Raw genomic sequence first — 16,882 nt, forward strand, 5'->3', positions numbered from 1 at the left:
AAGACAGGAAAGAGGCCGGGCGCGGTGGCTTATGCCTGTAATCCCAGCACTCTGGGAGGCCGAGGCAGGCAGATCACAAGGTCAGGAGATCAAGACCATCCTAGCTAACACGGTGAAACCCCGTCTCTACTAAAAATATAAAAAATTAGCCGGGCGTGGTGGCGAGCGCCTGTAGTCCCAGCTACTTGGGAGGCTGAGGCAGGAGAATGGTGTGAACTCGGGAGGTGGAGCTTGCAGTGAGCTGAAATGGCGCCACTGCACTCCAGCCTGGGCGACAGAGCGAGACCCCGTCTCAAAAAAAAAAAAAAAAAAAAAGCAGGAAAGAATTGCTGAGATTTTTTAAAGCAGAAAAAAAAGGGTAAAGAGGAAGTACCTAAGTTTACTTTGGGGTCTGGCCAGTGTACTTTCTGTTTTACCCAGGGAAGTGTCAAATTAGAGCCTTTGTGTACCTCATGGCACCTCATTTGGGCAGAGGGCCGAGTCCACTCCTAGCAGAAGTTCAGTAGGCTCCAAGGAAAATTCTACTGGGCTCCCTGTGTGTCCTTGGGGAGACTGTTGGGAATCTCCAACGCTCTTTGGCCTGGAGTTAGTTTTATTTCTCAGTCCGGCATTGCACTCACCCTTCACAATCAGGACAGCTTATTCCTGCTTTTCAGCTCCTTCTTCCCAATGCCTATTCAAACTTGACTTCAATATTCACTCCCAGCTTCTAATGGACCAATGTTTACCACTTCAACAAACAGACTCCGGTTACCTATAATGTGTCAACTGCACAAAGTGCTGGGGAATTGAAGACAAGACATGATCCTGCCGGACAGCGGCATAGTGTGACTAAAATGTTTGTGGGGAAGGCTGACCATCTGATTGGGTGATGGAAATCTGTCCACCAGATGGCGCTCAAAAGATTCCAGTGTAACAAAACAACTACAGAAAAATTAAAAAGGGAAATTTGCCCCGTGGAAGAATAAATAGCACTATGACTTCTATTTCACGTGTACTTTTATGTTCTATTAAGCACCTACGATTTACATTCTCCAAACCCCTGGACTCTGGGTGTGATGTTCAGACAGGGAGGAACACAAGCTTCCACACCCGGCCTCCCTCCCCTTCGACCACTCGTAATCTCCGAAGACAGAGCACCGCCCCGTGAGACTAGGAAAGAGCTGGCTGTTGGTGAGATGTGCTCTCGGGAGGAAATTCCTCCCTTTGAATGAAGGGCTGATTCTTACCTGAGTTCCCTCCCAACTGGGTGTCCTTGGGAAGGGGGGTCTCTCCTGTCCCAGATTCTGTGGCACTGCTCTCTCCCTATCTGCTCATCTTCTGTGTAATTTGATTAGAAATATTTATTTTTTATGTGCAAGCTCTTCCAACTGTTTATAGCTTTTCACATTTTTTTCTGAATATAATAAGCTCGTTACAAGAAATGCGAATAGATTAAAAATTTAGAAAAAGTATAATCCCTCTATAATTCAACTCTTGGAGATAACCACTGTTAAGAATTTGGTGTATATTCATCTAGAACAGGGTTTCTTAATCTCAGACCTGTTGGTATTTGCGGCCAGCAAATTCTTTGGAAAGCTGCCCTGTGGATTGTAGAATGATTAGCAGCAACCCTGGCCTCTGCCCACTAGAGGCCAGTAGTAGCCTCACCACCACCACCACCACCACCACCGCCACCGCCTAGTTGTGTATCCAGACACTGCCAAATGGTTTCATATTACACATACTTTCAGGCAACTGGCTTTTCAACTTACATTTTTTTGTTGTTGTTGTATCTTAACAATAGATTTTGGTCATCTTTCCATTTCAGAACATCTGGACCGATTACATTCTTCAATCTATTGTATCGTGATTTGTTTAACCTGGTATCTTCTATGGATGATCATTTGGATCATTTTTAATTTTCTTACTTTTACAAATGTAGCTTGATGAAAAAAAAATTTAAAACCCTAACTGTCTGTAGCCACTTGTAAGGGAAGAAGAAAGGCATATTTCATAGCAGAGGGAAAACAAGTATCCATATTGCTTCCTTTTACTTATAAATCTTGGTGGGTAAAAGAGAAAAGGAAGTCTGAAATGTGGAAATCTCCACCCATTTTCTGTAGTGTTAAAGCTTGAGGCCAAATTAATGGTCCCTCCAGTAGTCTAGATGTTATCAAAGCTTTAGAAATGCAAAGAAGGTCCAGGAATGGAGAGGGTTAGAAAGCAGAATTGTTCTGCATACCGAGAGACAAAGTAGCAAACGGAAGGAGCAGTGTTTGCCTGTTTCTGCTTGCCAGGGTAATTTTACAAAGCCCCTGATTGTGAGGCCTGCAGCTCTCCAGAAAGATACTTTGACAAAACAGGATGGAGCACATCCCCCATGCCTCTTGCCTGAGTCACTTAAAAGTTAAGTGACCCTAGTCCTTGCCTTTTCTTACACACGATAACATCTCCTGGGGTTAGTCATTATGCTTCTACTACCTATAACCAAATGTACTTTAGTAGACTATAATCAAATGTACTCTTGCACCCAAACTTAGATGTGATTTTGCATATACTTAACCTCCACCGCCTACCTACCAATGGGCTGAAACACTGCTTTAGAGGAGTCCGACAGACCTCTCTGAAAGGCTCCTCCTGGGCTATGGGCCTCAGTCTATAGTCCTCAGTAAGAACTGTGAATAAAACTCATTTTAATTCTTTAAAAGCTTGATTTTTTTTCCCCTTGGGTATTTTGACTGTCCCTAAATAGTCCATGGGAAAGCAAATCCTGAAAACACAGAACTGATAAAATGTCAGGAAATGCCTGAGGTGGAGAGAGAAGGTCAAGTGACAAGCAGGATACCAGAGCCCATGGACAAATGTGGCCAGTGAGAAATTCTTCATGGGAAAGAGGACAAGAGGACAAACGGCCTTAATGTATAAGAAAGTCTAATATTAATTTTTGAATGAGTCAGTTTGTGTGGTTGTAAAAAATCCACATTTAGATGGCTTGGGAGGTGTTTTTGTTGTTCTGCTTTGTCTTGTTTTGTCTTGAAAAGATAGAATGGTAAGGAAAGGGGATTGAATTTCACACGTACATTGGTTCAAGTCAAAAAGACAAGACAGGCTAAAAGAGGTGAGATGCAAGTGGGCTTGAGACAGAACCAGAGCTCTGAGCAAGATAGAAAGAACTGTGAGAAAATAAAACTGCCATAACTCACAGAAATCACAGGGAGGGCAATGTACATCCCACAGGGTTAGGATTCCCAGGTGAACTTCATTTAAATCTCAAGGCATAGGGTGACTGTTGGCTACTGACTCACGCAAATGGCACCGCTATGACATCCTTTCTGAACATACACCTTTAAGTTTTTGTACAACTTTTTTTAATTCATAAGTATTTATTGACTTTCTACCATCCGCAAATGTAGCAATGAGAAAGCTAGTCAATTGTCTGAGATCCATAAAGATGATGTTTGCATTCTTTTAGTTAAATTGCCGAGTCAAAAAACATGATAACTTAAAAATTCGGAAAGCCATTTCGAAATGTTCTTTCTCATCTGGAGATTTGATTTTCATGCAGGCGTTGCTTTTATATTTTATATTTACTAATGGTGTGATGTGTTTCTCTATATTTAATTCTTATCCATCAAAATTGTATATTGATGTATCGTGTGAATCCCTTAATTGATTTTTCCCCAAAACATCCAACTAGTTTTTTAGAGCCACAATTTATCCAGTAGTTCAACCTTCCACCACTGATTTGTAATGCTTCCCTCATGAAATTTTAACTTCTCTGTTTTAGTATCTGCTTCTGAGCTATTCTTTTTATTTCACTGATTTGCTTATCTTTTCTTATGCCAGAACTACAATTATTGTTTTAGCTATTATAGCTTTATGACTAACTTAACACCTGCTAAAGCAAGTACTTCCTCTTTCAGGAATAAGACAAGAATGTCTGCTCTCACCACTTCTATTCAGCAGTGTGCTGGAAGGGCAAGTAGGCAAGAAAATAAAATAAAATGCATCCAGATTGGAAAGGAAAAAGTAAAACTAACTTTTTCTATTTGCAGATGACATGATCTTGCATATAGAAAATACTAAGAAATTTACTTAAACTATTAGAACTAATAATGAGTTCATAAAAGTTGTAAGATTTAAGATTAATACACAAAATGGGCCAGGTATATTAGCTTGTGCCTGTAATCCCAGAGCTTTGGAAGGCCAAGGCAGGATGATCTCTTGAGGCCACAAATTTGAGAGCAGCCTGGGCAACACAGCGAGCTTATGTCTCTTAAAAAAAAAAAAGAAAAAAGAAAGAAAAATAAAAAGATTAATACACAAAATGAATTGTACTTCTACATGCTTTATTAAAAATCTGAAGAAATTAGAAAATAATTCCATTGACAGCGGCATCAAGAAAATAGGAATTATAAAATAGAAATAGGAATAAATTTAGTAAGAGAAAAGTAAGTCATTTTTGTTTTTTTTTTTTTTTATTGTTGTTGTTTAAGAGACAGAGTCTCTCTCTGTCACCCAGGCTGGAACACAGTGGCATGAGCATAACTCACTGCAGCCTTGAACTGTGGGGCTCCAGTGATCCTCCAGCCCCAGCCTCCCAAAGTAGGGTAAATGTTGTACTCTAAAAATTAGAAAACATTGTTGAAAGAACTTAAAGAAGATCCAAATAAATGGAAAGACATACATGCTCATGGATCAGAAGACTAGATACTGTTAAGATGACAATTCTCCCTAAATTGATTTACAGATTCAACACAATCCCTAAAAATCCCAGCTGGCTTGTATGCAAAGATTGACAAACTAAAAACAAAATTCATGTACAAATGTGAGGCACCCAGAATAGCCAAAATAATCTTGAAAAAAAGTAGAAAGTTATAGGATCCCCACTTCCTGACTTTAAAACGTACTACAGAACTATAGTAATTAAGACAGTTTGGTGCTGGCATAAAGATGGACTTATAAATCAATAGTACAGAATCGAGAGTCCAGATATAACCCCTTATAATTATGGTCAATTGATTTTCAACAAGAGAGTCAAGACAATTCAATGAGAGAAAGAATAATCTTTTCAAAAATTGATGCTGGAACTGCTGGGTACCTACGTGTAAAAGAACAAAGTTAGACCCTTCCTCATACCATTTATAAAAATTTATTAAAACAGACCAGAGATCTAAATTTAAGAGCTAAAACTATAAAACTCTTAGGAGAAAATATAGGAGTAAATCTTTGTGACTTTGGTGTAGGCAAACCTTTCTTACATACAACACTCAAAATATAAGCAACAACAACAACAAAAATAAATTAGACTTCTTTAAATAAAAAATTTTGTGTTTCAAAGAATATCATCAAGAAAGTAAAAAGATAGCTTAGGTAATGGGAGAAAATATTTACAAATCATAGTTTGTAAGGGATGGTAGTGAATTCTTGTCATTTTATGTTGTCTCGGCATCCATTTTAAATACTAGTTGGGCTTTTTTGTACCAGGTGGCTCTCAATTCCTATTGGTGTGCTGCCCTCCTCCCTCTAGGACCTGTGAGTAATATGCTGCTTCTGCTACTTCATGCATTTTGTTGTGCTGCCTCTTACATGGCTCACCTGACTGACACACCCAAATCTAACTTTTTTACTAGCCAGGGATCTCCTAGACAGTGGCCATCCTGGTAGGAATAACCTGGACACAGATCAGACAGCAACAAAAGCACCTGCCAGGATAAAGAAGTATCTCATGAAAGGTACACCGTAAGCAGCCATGACCAAATTCCCTAAAGCCCAGGGCTAGAGTTTATATAGTCTGTATCCTAAGAGAGACATCAAGACTAAATTAGAAGGCCATGGTATGGTGGCTCATGCCTGTAATCCCACTACTTTAGGAGGCTGAGTAGGGTAGATTGCTTGACCCCAGGAGTTTAAGACCAGCCTGGGCAACATGGTGAAACTGTGTCTCTACTAAAAATACAAAAATTAGCCACCTGTGGTGGAGCACACGTGTAATCCCAGCTACTTGGGAGGCTGAAGCAGGAGGATGTCTTGAGACTGGGAGGTTGAGGCTGCAGTGAGCCATGATCACACCACTGCACTCCAGCCTGGGCAACAGAGTGAGACCCTGTCTGAAAAAAAAAAAGAAGGCTAATTTAGAGGAAAACATATAATGAAATAATAGTTCATTACGTGTATCCATAGCACATAATGAACCCTTACTACTCAACAGTACAAGAATAAATAACCCAATTTGGAGATGAGACCTAGATTCCCCTAGATAGCCTGTCTTGCCCTCTGTTCCAGCCAGTGCTGCCAGATCTCTGATCAGCAATGCAGTGTGGTCAAGTGAGAATATCAAGAGCTGTTGTAGAAGCAGAGATCTAGTTGAAGCTACTTTCTCTAATGTTTACTTATGAAATCTTACCTGCCTAGCCCTAACCTCATGGAAAAATTGATCACCTGCATTTTGGTGCCCTTCTATCTCATTCACACATCTCTTGAGGCATTTGTAGCATTTTCTTATACATTCTTATTCACACGCCTATGTTTTTCTTAGCAGCCTGATAACCATTAACATGTGTCTTTATCAACTGGCACAGCTCCTGGCACTAAGGGGAAGCTCAATGAACATTTGTGGAATGAAAATCTTTATAAGTTAAGTACCGTAGCCCAGAAAAGAGTTGGATGGAAAGCCTAAGAGGGTCTAGAACCTTGAAGGAGACACACCAATAGAGAGGGGCAGTTGGAAGTGGGGGTGGTAGACTGGCTCCAAGGACCAGGAGAAAGGTCTATTAGGCAGAACATATGTTCAGGCAAACAACAGGTGCTGATCCAAACAAAGGTGGCATCATGAAGGCTCAACAAAAAGTACAGGGTGTCTCTAGAAGAGGAGAGTATAGTTCCCAGGAGTTGGCAAACAGGCGCTAGTCAGGGATGCAGGCAGGTGGCTGGCGTAGGAAGATATGATGGCAGGAAGTATCAACTTACCATCCCCAGCATCTAGCAGGTGCCTAACAAAAATGTTTGAGTGAATCGACAGTCCCTGCCTTCCAGAGGATTACAGTCTGGTTGAGGAACAAGGCTATGATACATAATCTTTGAAATTAAGAGCTGTTAAGAGGAAGTCCCTCAGATAATAACTGGATGAGTATGTCCTGAATTCTCTCCTTGCAGCCAAACCAAAAGTTTCCTGCGAAGCTTTATGATACTTAAGTGATTTTGAGGAAAATACCAATGATAACATAACATTCTTAAAAGTTTTCAGGTCACCTTTTTCCTGTTTCATTTCATGTCCTTTCTCATCTACACAGTCACGTATTTTAGTTTGTCGTTTCTTTCTTCTTTTAGAAACGTGGCCTCACTGGTTGGGCACGGTGGCTCACGCCTGTAATTCCAGCACTTTGGGAGGCCAAGGAGGGTGGATCACTTGAGGTCAGGAGTTCGAGATCAGCTTGGCCAACATGGTGAAACCCCATCTCTACTAAAAATAAAAAATAAAAAAAATTAGCCAGGCGTGGTGGTGGGCATTTGTAATCCCAGCTACTTGGGAGGCTGAGGCAGGAGAATTGCTTGAACCTGGGAGGCGGAGTTTGCAGTGAGCCGAGATCACACCATTGTACCCCAGCCTGGCAACAAGAGTGAAACTCCATCTAAAAAAAAAAAAAAAAAAAAAAAGAAAAGGAAAAAAAAAAAAGAAAAGAAAACAAAAACAAAAACAAAAAACATGGTCTCACTATGTCACCCAGGCTGGAGTACACAGACAGCATCATGGTACACTATAGCCTTGAACTTCTGGGCTTAAAGGATCCTCCCATCTCAGCCTCCAGAGTCGCTGGGATTACAGGTGTGCAATACTGCACCTGGCTCTGTGGTTTCTTAACTGTACTTGTTACCAGCCCTGAAGAATGAAGCCCATTTTGCACAACAGCACAATTTAGTTTTAGCTTTTTTTTTAAAGTTATTTTCAGGCCAGTAGGGGAGATTCTTTCCTTCAAGCCAACTGAGACCAGTAAGTGTGTAGAACAGAGAAAGTTACTAAAAGAATTTGAGACTCCCTCATTCCCTTTCAATCTTTTCAATGCAAGTATGGTAACACGTTGGGGACAGCTAGGTCAATGATTCATTTAAAGGCAAAAATGATTCTGCAGAATTCAAAATCCCTAGGCCAAGGATGACATTAAACAGAGAAAACCAATCATGCATATTTTACACATTGATCTCTAGGGTAGAAATCAAAGAAACTCCCGTGCCACCCCCAGATTTGTTTTATGGTCTACAATTTGGTTATGATAGATTTCTTCCACTTATAGTCACACAGTGGCCCCTAGAGAAATGGTCTATGAGAAAACAGTCTTCCTTTGTGAGAGTAAATATATGAAAAGCCTTGCAGTCCCCCTGCTAATAGTGCCTGCAGGTCTCCAGCAATTATATCCTCTACTTTGGGATGTGTAGATTAAATGAAAGGTTCATATGTTATGGTAGTGTGGCCAGCCATCTAAAGAGACAACATGCATCTGTTAGAAAGGGTATAAGCATCAAGCCTTACTGTAGTGTATTAAAGAACCAGCTAAGGAAGGCCAGGCTTGTTGGCTCATGCCTGTAATCCCAGCACTTTGGGAGGCTGAGGTGGGCAGATCACTTGAGTCCAGGAGTTCAAGATCAGCCTGGGCAACATAGTGAAACCCTGTCTCTACCAAAAATACAAAAAATTAGGCAGGCATGTGGCACAGACTGTAATCCCAGCTACTCAGGAGGCTGAAGTGGGAGGACTGCTTGAGCCTGGGAGGTAGAGATTGCAGTGAGCTGAGATTGGGCCACTGCACGCCAATCTGGGTGACAGAGTGAGACCTTGTCTCAAAAAAAAAAAAAAAAAAAAAAAGAACCAGCTCAGGAAGAAAAGGAAATGTTCTTGTATAGCTATACTTCCATAGCTATAGTTGTGAGCCTACAGTCACAGCTCACTGCAGCCTCAAGCTCCCAGGCTCAGGTCATCCGCCTACCTCAGCATGCCGATTAGCTGGGACTACAGGAGTGTGCCACCACGGCCGACTAATTTTTTTATTTTTTGCAGAGATGAGGTTTCACCATGTTGCCCAGGCTGGTCTCGAACTCCTGGGCTCAGGCAATTCTCCTGCCTTGGCCTCCCAAAGTGTTAGGATTACTGGTGTGACCCACTGTGCTTGGCCAAAACTTAAAGTTTTATATATAATTCACACCCACTAGAATGGCCAAAATGAAAGTGTTGAAGAAGATGTAGGGCAACTGAAACTCTCAAACATTATTGCGGGAATATAAATTGCATGACCGCTTCAGAAAACTGTTAGGCAGTATCTTCCAAAGCTGAGCATACATAGGCCCTATGACATAGCATTTCCACTCTTAGGTATATGCCTAGCAGAAATGCATCATATATTTACCAAATTTCACATAGTAGAAAGTCCATGGCAGCACTATTCAAAAAAGCCTCAAACTAGAAATAACACGAATGTCCAACAGAAGTAGAATGGATAAATAGATAGTGGTATTTTCATAACGGGATTCCATAGAACAACAACAAAAAATAAATTACAACCTCACATAACAATAAAAATGAATCTCACAATGTTGAGTGAAAAAAGGCAAATGAAAGAGTTATATATGTTGCCATTTATATAAAATTCAAAAACAGACAAATACAACAACTAATGTATGGTGTTATAAATCAGGATACTTGTTCCCTTGGGAGGGGGCAGTGACTGGGAAGGGCATGAGGTGGGCCTCTTGGATATTAATGTTCTGTTTCTTCATCTAGATTTTGGGTACACGGGTATGTTCTCTTTGGGAAAATTCAGTGAGCCGTGCACCTGTGATTAGTATGCTTTTCTCTATGTACTTTTACTTCAATAGAAAATTTACATAAAATGGTTTAATATAATTATAGTCTGTATGTTTACTAGGCAGTTTTATGTAATTATAGCCCAGGATCATATTTGCAATAATAATCCAAATCTCAATGCTTCATGCTGCCCATAACTGCTGATCAGTAGGCTTTTATTTTTTCAGTGTTCAATTATCCAGCTATATCTGAGAATTCCCAGAAAATACATAATTTTGGGGAACCATCAGTTTTTGGTGATCTCTTCGTCATGTATAATCAGGGGCTCTGTGGACCCTCTCCTCTGTTGTCTACTGTTACTTTCATCATTTCTGGTGCTGGCCTTGCCACTGCTGTCCTTCTCTTGACATCTCTTTCTCTCTCCCAGTCTCCCATGCCCTCTTCTCTCTGGCCAGCACATCCACATGTCCACTTCTTTCAGAGAGGACTCCCTCAGCTCTGCCATGTGAGCTCTTAGATACAATTCTAGCATTTCTACCACTGCCTTATCCTCCCAGAGCTCACAGGTACCCTGGGACCAAAGGGGGACTGTATGGAAGGGTAGCAAGTACCACTGGGCATTATGCCTGGAGCTCCTGCTCCTCTGACTCCAGACACTACTGCTCAGTTGACCCGCTCTAGATACATTTCTTTATTCCTGGTCATCTGCTCTCGGGGGACCAGCTGAGAGTCCCTAGTGTCCTGCATCCCTCAGGGTCCCCCAGTTCTTTAGATTGCTCAGTAGACCTCTGAACCTCAATTACAGACAAGGATCTAGTCCTTTCTAACCAGCAAATACATCAGCTGAGCCTCTTGTACCCAAGACTTTACCAGTTTTGGAACTCAAAGTCCCACAAGCCCCTCAGTCCCAGGCAAATCAGGATGATTGGTCACCCTACTAATCTGGCTTCTGGGTCCCAGAATGGGCCCCACTAGAGACAGCTGGACATCTACTTCATTTTTCCCAAATCTCCCTGGCAGTTAGGAGGCTTATATGCCCAGAGCACACACAGGACCTTTAGGAACAGTGTTGCTCATGTCCACATGCAAGTCTATTGGTAAGGCCTGGACAAGCAAATTAAGAAACTGAGAATTAAAAAAAAAAAAAAAAAAGAAAGAACTTGGACCCACAATCAGTTGAAGATTCTAACCTAAATGTGGCAAACCTAATTCTTCCTGGTCAACATATCTAGCCAACACATCTAACATTTCTAGCCAGCTCTTGTCTTCTGGCTTTCCAGGTTAGGTCCTTACATAAAGACAAGGCTCACAGGGAAGTCAGCCCTATGATAAGGATTACCAGAGATCAGCAACAGAGGGAGGTAATTGGACACTGAACATCCTGGAGATCCATCAAGGAGATAGCCCAATTCTTTAGAATGGGTGTCAACCAAAGAGAAGATTCTCATTCTAATGGGCTGCAGAGTGAAGTAAATAAGAGATTGATCTGGTAAAATTGCATTCAAGTTGGAAATTTGTTTTGTCATTAAAGCAGAAGAATAATGAAATACTAGCTAGCCTGTTGTTCTTAGATAACACTCTGTGAGTAGTATTGATCTTAATGGTCCTTAAACATGTTCAGGTGAAGAACAGTCTGAGGTGAAACTGCTCTTCACCAAAAATAAAACAAAATAAAAATATGATAAAATACTGCTATGTTAAATGTTCACTAAAAGAATATATTAGTACTCACACTAGATTTAGTATAAGTAAATGGTAAACAATTATAGATAGAACTGGGAAAATTTTCCCATTAACTTTTTTTTTCCCTGGAGAAATGCCATTATTTGATTCAAATTCAGTTAAAAAAATTCTGGTTTACGGAATAATTAGAGGCTGAGTTTGAGAACTACTGCTTTAAGGAACAAGACTCCTTGGGATTTGTACTTGGGTTTGCTTCAGATCTGTCTGTGTTCCTTAAGCTAATAGAATACTTCCTATCACAGTCTTGGTTTTGCTCTTAATTTACCTTACAAATTCTATTATTTATACAGTTCAAAGAGGAATCAGATGGCCAATTTACTGAGGTTTTACTCTGTGGAACAAAAGCCAGTTTCCCCTTCCTCAACATGGTCGGGCTTACTTCTTATCCTCATGCTTCTAGTATTCCTAGGTGATGACAGACGGCTCCTGGGTGACTGTGTATACTTGCTGCAATGCAGAGCCCAGGGATGTGGTCCCATGGCCAACAAGCCTCATTCAGCAACTAAGGAGGTGATTTATTGGCAGGGGGAGAGGGGATGAAGAAGAGCCAGTTGCAAATGAGTGTCCTGTGACTCTAAAGGACGATGTTGTTGGTAAAGAGCCATTAAGGTCATCCTGTTGGCTAGCTTGGCTTACCAGCTGGAGGGCTGCTGTGCCTAGAGCTTAGCAAGCTCAGTTACAACTCTTTTGCAGTGGGAGATGCTTCAGTGAGAAGGGCTGATGATATCTTACTGTATTTCAGAGTGATATGGTGTTGACAACAGGTCCTACATAAAATTGTGGGGCCTGGCAAAGCATCCCACTATTGGCCCTGGTAAGCCTTCTCCACTGTGTCCACCTCCAACACCTAGCCTGCTCTCTCTAAATTACTTTGACTTATGAAGTGCAGCCTTGGCCCAATTCGTTACTACTTCTTTTTCAATTTCCTCAGGAGCAAAATTATCTCACAATGCAGTTGTTGACCAAATGAGGTAACACAACCAGGCATGGTGGCTCATGCCTATAATCCTAACACTTTGGGAGGCCAAGATGGGAGGATGCTTGAGGTCAGGAGTTGGAGACCAGCCTTGGCAACACAGCGAGACTTCGTCTCTACTAAAAATAAAAAAATTTATCTAGGCATAGTGGTGCACACCTGTGGTCCCAGCTACTCAGGAGGCTGAGGCAGGAGGATCAATTGAGCCCAGGAGTTCAAGGCTGCAGTGAGCCATGATCATGCCATTGCACTTCATCCTGGAGGACAGAATGAGACCCTGTCTCCAAAAAAAAAAAGAGAGAGAGAGAGAGGTAACGTGAGAGGCTTGGAAAGAGTAAGTTTACTTTTTCCAACTGCTCACAAGTTAAATTCATCTTGGTTAATCCTAGTTGGAGTAGTGAAACAGAATTCAACTGTGTTTCGTAAACCTCCATGAGGTGGCTCCCTTTCATTCCAAATTCAGTGTGTGGAGTTCCAGTGCTTTTTTTCTTATAGCCTTAAGTGAAGGGACAGAACAGAGCACGTTGCCTCATATCCCCTCAGCCCAGAAACTGGACATGGTTCTCACTTAAGATTATGACTAGCAAAAGTCCTTTTTCTGTATGCCTTTAGCAAATAATCCTCTAAAGAACCTCAAAAACTCTGTCAGTTTTGAGATCCATTTTTATGGGGCAATATTATGGCCACACCACAGACAAACAAGTGATAATACATGCATAAGTCTCAACTACAACAGAGTGTGGGAATGGAGATAGAAGCCACTTCATGGGGGGAAAAAAGAAATTGTCAAAGGTTGGAATGCTTATGAAAAATCTATTTTGTGCTAGGTGTTTTATAGATGTTTAATTTAATCTTCTGTAACAGAGATTGGTAAACTGTGGCCCAAAGATCAAATTCAGCTAGCTGACTTTTTGTAAATAAAGTCTTGTTGGAACACAGGCATGCTCATTTTTGTTGACGTATTGTCAATGTGCCTTCACCATACAATGGCAGAGACTGCATGGTCCATAGACTAAAATCTTTACAATCTGGCTCATTACAGAAAAGGTTTGCTGATCCCTGCTCTACAGCTGTGTGAGATGGGAAGTATTTACATTTTATGGATGAATAAACTGAAACTCAGCGAAATTAAGTAGCCCAAAGTCACACTGCTAATAAATGGCAGAGCTAGAATTTGACTCAGGCTGACCTTATTTCCAAAGCTCTCACTCTTTCTGCTATTGTTACACACAAACCTCCCCAGTTTATTAAGTGCCTATGTAAGCCTGGTGTTTTACGTTGTGAACCTTATTTATTTTAATGAATTCAAACTGCTGTGCATTGTTTTCAAGGATCTGCACAATCCAATTTCAGATTGACTTTCCTGCCCCATCTCCTACTCCTCCCCTAGTGGGCCTAGCTAAAGTCAACCTGGTGCTGTTGCTGTTCCTAAACACACCTTTCACTTCCCCTCTCTGTGATTCATTTCATGATTCTACTATCCAAAAATAAACAGCTCTCTCAGTTTTCAGAACCGGCCTTGTCCTCCAAGAATCCTGCCTTGACCACCCGCTGAGAAGCGCTCTCTCTCCCTCTTCTGACATGAAGAGCAGTTATTCTTCCTGGTGGTTTAGTGCTTATCATATGCTGCCTTGGATTATCTTTCTACAAGCATGTCTTATCTTCCAAAGGAGGCTGTAAATTTCCTGAGTGTGAGGACTGTGCACACTCCTCTCCACACCCTGGTAGAGTGTGTCATCTGCATTGGTGTTGTATAATGGTAGGTAAATCTGATAAATGAACACTCTTTCACTGAAATAAACCTGGCTTGCCCTTCCACACAACTCAGCATGTAACTGAAAGCAGAAGACCAGCATGTAACTGAAAGCACAAGACCAGTGGGGTATAATGCGTGATGAAATGAAGAAAAATGCAGGAAAAAGTGTAAGGAAATAAGCATCTCACCTCTATTTTTAACTCTTTAACCTACAGGGTTAAAAAAAAAAGTAGCATTAGCTTTCCTTTCAGCCATGTGAGCTAACAGTGCCTTTCCTAGGACAGCAAAGTGATTTCCACCATGAGATCTGGAGGCGGGCCTGGGTTGGAAAATCTCTGCTACTTATTGGCTGTGTGCCTTGGGCAAGTTACTGAACCTCTCTAAGCTTCAGTATCCTCATATGTACAATAAAGGGTTGATAATTGGGTTGACGGGAGAAGCCTAATCGGGTTGATGGGAGAAGCAAATGAGGAAATACCCTTAAGACTTTTAGCTCAGTCTCTGGAATATATTACACTCTTAATAATCACCAGCTATTATTTTTCCATAGCACCATCCCTAGACGGGCACCAGATCTAAATATTTAAGACCAACTGAACTCTGTCCACCTACTGCTGTGCATTAACCATCCTTCCTGACTGTGTCATCAAACAACATTACTACAAGGTGGCCCACTACAATCTGAGGGCTTACCAAGGAAGGGGATGATGAATACCCTACCCACAGCATCTATATTTTAATGAGACATGAGAAGCAGGAAAACATATTTCATCTCTTTCCCTGCTCTCTAAACACCACTTACAGCAGACATATAGTTTCTTCTTTAACTTTAGAGTTTTTGTTTTGTTTTGTTCTTTTTCTTTTGCTTCTGTCAACTCTACCTAACATGTAGTTCTAAACTGGAGATAGAATTAAGAAACAGTCATGTGCCTTGGTCTGCTAATGCAATGTCTCAGGGTCGCTAGGGTAAACTCTCTTTGGTAACAGTAGGTTCTTTCATCTGCCACCTTCTAGAGAACCCAGTACCTCTGCTTTGCTTTACTGTTATCTTTAGCCCTGTCCACCCATTCCTTTCTTCTCTACACTTTCTCAGCTGATTATCGATTCAGGGCACACCTGAGTTTTCAGATTTAAGAACCAACTCTACAATAGGATGAGGAATTGGGGTTGATGTAAGCAACACACAGATAGAGAAGCTACTGGTATTAACCATTAACTAGCTTGCTTAGCTGAACTCTGGCTTCACAGCTCATATCTCTTTCTCTTTTCACTTGGTCTAATTTTTCAACATTGTTCTTAATAGCTGTCTGAACTCTTACAATAGTTACTCCCCTGGATTCTGTGCTTACAAAGCCTGCCACATAATCCTTATCTCTAGAGGTCCCAGCCTGGTATAAACTCTTGTTCTGCTTTTCCAGCCTCTTCACATGGAGGGATCCCAAATATCCTAACAGATGTAGCTAAGAATATAATTCCAGGTAATCATCCATCTCCCACCTGGCCCTGCATTCCATTTCCCCTCCAAAAAAGTCTTGATATAAGATATATAATAACTCTCCATAATGCTTCCATTTATTTTTAATGAGTACACAGGGTGACTGGTTCCTTTTTCAGTCGACCTTTTGAAGCTGTTAAACTGGTTTCTCTATATCAACAGCTGAAACAAATGGCCATGAATAAAATATCACAGGGGAAAAACGTGCATGGAGAACATGCTGGTATAATTTAAGCCCATAAGACACAATTATACAGGACAGAAGTCCCCATTGCCTGGACATGGATGGAGGGAAACATTTTATAGCCTAGTCTGGGAAATCTCTATACATAACTGTAAGTGTTGATAATTAAAGCAACTATTAAAGAATCCATTGCTAACAGATGAAGGGCCTCCGGAAGCAGCCAAGAGAAACTGAAACTGTCATAGTGAGTCCTACAGTAGGAAAGGGAAACAAAGTTTGAAAAATAAGAGAGCTAATAAAGTTGTGGACCAGAAAAGATTTCTGGTTGAGAAGAGTCAGGAAGTTAAGCTGGGAAGTGAGTGCAGCTGGAGTACTAACTACACGACAAGGGAAAGTCTACTTCTGGGATCAGGCCCAGCAAGAGGCTCAGTGAGGTTGTGGGGAGGGAGGCTTACAGAGCCAGGGCACCGAGAGCTGGCCAAGACTTACCTCTACTGGAAGAGCACCAGCTTTGTGTCTACTCTGGGTTGTTGTCCACCTCTTAAAAAGTTTCTGCTGGATGAGAGCGTGTGGCTCCTGAAGAGTCCCTCTGAGTTTTGTAGAAGAGAGAGGGGGAGGGCTACATTCCTAGAGGGACTCCTGAACTGCTCTGTGTGCAGCACAGCTGGAAGCACTCGGTGGGACAGGCAAAGCATGAGGCAAGATCCCTGTGCCAAAGAGCTTCAAATTGGGGAGACAGAACCAATACATTGCATGAAACATCCCAAGAGCCAATGAAAACAGTATAAAATGAAACACGAGTATTTTGTGGTCCAGTTTATCAGAATGATAGGCATTCGTGGGGGGGAGGAATATATAGTAGGGAAAGGGGAATTTAGAGAGAGAGGAAAAAAAACCTGTAAAATGGAAAGCTGAGCCCCAGCCACTGAATATAAGTCTTAAGAGTGAGA

The 16,882-nt window shown here is 41.3% G+C and overlaps 1 long non-coding RNA gene across 1 annotated transcript in view; it reads right to left on the minus strand.

The window, feature by feature from the left end:
* The window catches only part of LOC112135924 (uncharacterized), a 29,193-nt gene extending 12,535 nt beyond the window's left edge, over window positions 1-16,658 (minus strand). Inside the window, exon 1 of the long non-coding RNA XR_002917155.2 lies at window positions 16,422-16,658. This is a non-coding gene — a long non-coding RNA (uncharacterized LOC112135924). The remainder of the gene's footprint in view (window positions 1-16,421) is intronic.
* Window positions 16,659-16,882: the final 224 nt, after the last annotated feature.

Source organism: Pongo abelii, chromosome 1, assembly GCF_028885655.2.
Source record: "Pongo abelii isolate AG06213 chromosome 1, NHGRI_mPonAbe1-v2.0_pri, whole genome shotgun sequence".
In the NCBI taxonomy this organism is placed as follows: Eukaryota; Metazoa; Chordata; class Mammalia; order Primates; family Hominidae; genus Pongo; species Pongo abelii.